Source organism: Pelobates fuscus, chromosome 4 (assembly GCF_036172605.1).
Source record: "Pelobates fuscus isolate aPelFus1 chromosome 4, aPelFus1.pri, whole genome shotgun sequence".
Classification (NCBI taxonomy): domain Eukaryota; kingdom Metazoa; phylum Chordata; class Amphibia; order Anura; family Pelobatidae; genus Pelobates; species Pelobates fuscus.
This window is the reverse complement of record NC_086320.1, coordinates 20,466,950-20,472,409: the sequence shown is the minus strand read 5'-3', so window position 1 is coordinate 20,472,409 and position 5,460 is coordinate 20,466,950. Positions and strand designations below refer to the sequence as shown.

General features: G+C 38.9%; 1 non-coding gene across 1 annotated transcript; it reads right to left on the bottom strand.

Annotated features, from left to right (window-relative positions):
- Nucleotides 1–2,451: 2,451 nt before the first annotated feature.
- TRNAA-AGC (transfer RNA alanine (anticodon AGC)) lies at nt 2,452–2,524 on the bottom strand. The gene has a single exon. It is a non-coding gene; the product is annotated as a tRNA-Ala (tRNA).
- Nucleotides 2,525–5,460: the final 2,936 nt, after the last annotated feature.

The following is a 5,460-nucleotide window of genomic DNA, read 5'->3' as shown; positions in this document are numbered from 1 at the left end:
ATGTAATTATCACAAGCAGAGAAATACAGTTTTTCCACATTATTCATAACTTTAAAAGTATGCATCACATTCACATAAAACTTACATTTTCAGAATCAGCATACTCCAAATACAAACATAGGTCAGAATCATACAAATTGGTCCAGTGGTTCAAAAGATAGATCGTAGTCCTTTGTGACCAAATGAAGCATGGCTTTTCTGCCCAAAACCAGTTCCACAGAGTCTTCTATCCTGGAGATAATTGGGAAGTAATCCAATTATCTCCAAGGACAGATGCAAAACTCCATTAAGCACATGGCAGTAAAAAGACAGTAAAATACACAAGGTTATATTTATTACATAAAATACAGACATGCAACATACAGTCCTCTGCTCTACAAGAGAGAAAAACACATGTCCTTCGAGCCAGAATTGAACCAGCGACCTAAGTATTGCTATCATATACCAACTACAGTCCTCCGCTCTACCAGCTGAGCTATCGAAGGTAATTTGTGAGTTCACTCAATGTCAAAGTAGGACATTTTTGAAGAATCAGGTAAGCAGTTAAACATTTTGCAACATGCTGCTGTGGCAATGACATCCAGGTAAACAAAAAGTTCAACTAAGCACCCTTCATTTAAAAGAAGAAGCATCGATCCCGCTACCTCTCACATGCTAAGCGAGCACTCTACCATTTGAGCTAATCCCCCACTATTCCGCTCTCATCTTTTGTAATGGCACCCTGGGCATAAAGGGGTGCCATTACAAAATGGGTAATGTAATTATCACAAGCAGAGAAATACAGTTTTTCCACATTATTCATAACTTTAAAAGTATGCATCACATTCACATAAAACTTACATTTTCAGAATCAGCATACTCCAAATACAAACATACGTCAAAATCATACAAATTGGTCCAGTGGTTCAAAAGATAGATCGTAGTCCTTTGTGACCAAATGAAGCATGGCTTTTCTGCCCAAAACCAGTTCCACAGAGTCTTCTATCCTGGAGATAATTGGGAAGTAATCCAATTATCTCCAAGGACAGATGCAAAACTCCATTAAGCACATGGCAGTAAAAAGACAGTAAAATACACAAGGTTACATTTATTACATAAAATACAGACATGCAACATACAGTCTAAGCACCCTTCATTTAAAAGAAGAAGAAGCCACTGGAGAATGCGGGCATCGATCCCGCTACCTCTCACATGCTAAGCGAGCGCTCTACCATTTGAGCTAATCCCCCACTTTTCCGCACTCATCTTTTGTAATGGCACCCTGGGCATAAAGGGGTGCCATTACAAAATGGGTAATGTAATTATCACAAGCAGAGAAATACAGTTTTTCCACATTATTCATAACTTTAAAAGTATGCATCACATTCACATAAAACTTACATTTTCAGAATCAGCATACTCCAAATACAAACATAGGTCAGAATCATACAAATTGGTCCAGTGGTTCAAAAGATAGATCGTAGTCCTTTGTGACCAAATGAAGCATGGCTTTTCTGCCCAAAACCAGTTCCACAGAGTCTTCTATCCTGGAGATAATTGGGAAGTAATCCAATTATCTCCAAGGACAGATGCAAAACTCCATTAAGCACATGGCAGTAAAAAGACAGTAAAATACACAAGGTTACATTTATTACATAAAATACAGACATGCAACATACAGTCCTCTGCTCTACAAGAGAGAAAAACACATGTCCTTCGAGCCAGAATTGAACCAGCGACCTAAGGATTGCTATCATATACCAACTACAGTCCTCCGCTCTACCAGCTGAGCTATCGAAGGTAATTTGTGAGTTCACTCAATGTCAAAGTAGGACATTTTTGAAGAATCAGGTAAGCAGTTAAACATTTTGCAACATGCTGCTGTGGCAATGACATCCAGGTAAACAAAAAGTTCAACTAAGCACCCTTCATTTAAAAGAAGAAGCATCGATCCCGCTACCTCTCACATGCTAAGCGAGCACTCTACCATTTGAGCTAATCCCCCAGTATTCCGCTCTCATCTTTTGTAATGGCACCCTGGGCATAAAGGGGTGCCATTACAAAATGGGTAATGTAATTATCACAAGCAGAGAAATACAGTTTTTCCACATTATTCATAACTTTAAAAGTATGCATCACATTCACATAAAACTTACATTTTCAGAATCAGCATACTCCAAATACAAACATACGTCAAAATCATACAAATTGGTCCAGTGGTTCAAAAGATAGATCGTAGTCCTTTGTGACCAAATGAAGCATGGCTTTTCTGCCCAAAACCAGTTCCACAGAGTCTTCTATCCTGGAGATAATTGGGAAGTAATCCAATTATCTCCAAGGACAGATGCAAAACTCCATTAAGCACATGGCAGTAAAAAGACAGTAAAATACACAAGGTTACATTTATTACATAAAATACAGACATGCAACATACAGTCTAAGCACCCTTTATTTAAAAGAAGAAGAAGCCACTGGAGAATGCGGGTATCGATCCCGCTACCTCTCACATGCTAAGCGAGCGCTCTACCATTTGAGCTAATCCCCCACTTTTCCGCACTCATCTTTTGTAATGGCACCCTGGGCATAAAGGGGTTCCATTACAAAATGGGTAATGTAATTATCACAAGCAGAGAAATACAGTTTTTCCACATTATTCATAACTTTAAAAGTATGCATCACATTCACATAAAACTTACATTTTCAGAATCAGCATACTCCAAATACAAACATAGGTCAGAATCATACAAATTGGTCCAGTGGTTCAAAAGATAGATCGTAGTCCTTTGTGACCAAATGAAGCATGGCTTTTCTGCCCAAAACCAGTTCCACAGAGTCTTCTATCCTGGAGATAATTGGGAAGTAATCCAATTATCTCCAAGGACAGATGCAAAACTCCATTAAGCACATGGCAGTAAAAAGACAGTAAAATACACAAGGTTACATTTATTACATAAAATACAGACATGCAACATACAGTCCTCTGCTCTACAAGAGAGAAAAGCAAATGTCCTTCGAGCCAGAATTGAACCAGCGACCTAAGGATTGCTATCATATACCAACTACAGTCCTCCGCTCTACCAGCTGAGCTATCGAAGGTAATTTGTGAGTTCACTCAATGTCAAAGTAGGACATTTTTGAAGAATCAGGTAAGCAGTTAAACATTTTGCAACATGCTGCTGTGGCAATGACATCCAGGTAAACAAAAAGTTCAACTAAGCACCCTTCATTTAAAAGAAGAAGCATCGATCCCGCTACCTCTCACATGCTAAGCGAGCACTCTACCATTTGAGCTAATCCCCCAGTATTCCGCTCTCATCTTTTGTAATGGCACCCTGGGCATAAAGGGGTGCCATTACAAAATGGGTAATGTAATTATCACAAGCAGAGAAATACAGTTTTTCCACATTATTCATAACTTTAAAAGTATGCATCACATTCACATAAAACTTACATTTTCAGAATCAGCATACTCCAAATACAAACATACGTCAAAATCATACAAATTGGTCCAGTGGTTCAAAAGATAGATCGTAGTCCTTTGTGACCAAATGAAGCATGGCTTTTCTGCCCAAAACCAGTTCCACAGAGTCTTCTATCCTGGAGATAATTGGGAAGTAATCCAATTATCTCCAAGGACAGATGCAAAACTCCATTAAGCACATGGCAGTAAAAAGACAGTAAAATACACAAGGTTACATTTATTACATAAAATACAGACATGCAACATACAGTCTAAGCACCCTTTATTTAAAAGAAGAAGAAGCCACTGGAGAATGCGGGCATCGATCCCGCTACCTCTCACATGCTAAGCGAGCGCTCTACCATTTGAGCTAATCCCCCACTTTTCCGCACTCATCTTTTGTAATGGCACCCTGGGCATAAAGGGGTTCCATTACAAAATGGGTAATGTAATTATCACAAGCAGAGAAATACAGTTTTTCCACATTATTCATAACTTTAAAAGTATGCATCACATTCACATAAAACTTACATTTTCAGAATCAGCATACTCCAAATACAAACATAGGTCAGAATCATACAAATTGGTCCAGTGGTTCAAAAGATAGATCGTAGTCCTTTGTGACCAAATGAAGCATGGCTTTTCTGCCCAAAACCAGTTCCACAGAGTCTTCTATCCTGGAGATAATTGGGAAGTAATCCAATTATCTCCAAGGACAGATGCAAAACTCCATTAAGCACATGGCAGTAAAAAGACAGTAAAATACACAAGGTTACATTTATTACATAAAATACAGACATGCAACATACAGTCCTCTGCTCTACAAGAGAGAAAAGCAAATGTCCTTCGAGCCAGAATTGAACCAGCGACCTAAGGATTGCTATCATATACCAACTACAGTCCTCCGCTCTACCAGCTGAGCTATCGAAGGTAATTTGTGAGTTCACTCAATTTCAAAGTAGGACATTTTTGAAGAATCAGGTAAGCAGTTAAACATTTTGCAACATGCTGCTGTGGCAATGACATCCAGGTAAACAAAAAGTTCAACTAAGCACCCTTCATTTAAAAGAAGAAGCATCGATCCCGCTACCTCTCACATGCTAAGCGAGCACTCTACCATTTGAGCTAATCCCCCACTATTCCGCTCTCATCTTTTGTAATGGCACCCTGTTCCACAGAGTCTTCTATCCTGGAGATAATTGGGAAGTAATCCAATTATCTCCAAGGACAGATGCAAAACTCCATTAAGCACATGGCAGTAAAAAGACAGTAAAATACACAAGGTTACATTTATTACATAAAATACAGACATGCAACATACAGTCTAAGCACCCTTCATTTAAAAGAAGAAGAAGCCACTGGAGAATGCGGGCATCGATCCCGCTACCTCTCACATGCTAAGCGAGCGCTCTACCATTTGAGCTAATCCCCCACTTTTCCGCACTCATCTTTTGTAATGGCACCCTGGGCATAAAGGGGTGCCATTACAAAATGGGTAATGTAATTATCACAAGCAGAGAAATACAGTTTTTCCACATTATTCATAACTTTAAAAGTATGCATCACATTCACATAAAACTTACATTTTCAGAATCAGCATACTCCAAATACAAACATAGGTCAGAATCATACAAATTGGTCCAGTGGTTCAAAAGATAGATCGTAGTCCTTTTGTGACCAAATGAAGCATGGCTTTTCTGCCCAAAACCAGTTCCACAGAGTCTTCTATCCTGGAGATAATTGGGAAGTAATCCAATTATCTCCAAGGACAGATGCAAAACTCCATTAAGCACATGGCAGTAAAAAGACAGTAAAATACACAAGGTTACATTTATTACATAAAATACAGACATGCAACATACAGTCCTCTGCTCTACAAGAGAGAAAAACACATGTCCTTCGAGCCAGAATTGAACCAGCGACCTAAGGATTGCTATCATATACCAACTACAGTCCTCCGCTCTACCAGCTGAGCTATCGAAGGTAATTTGTGAGTTCACTCAATGTCAAAGTAGGACATT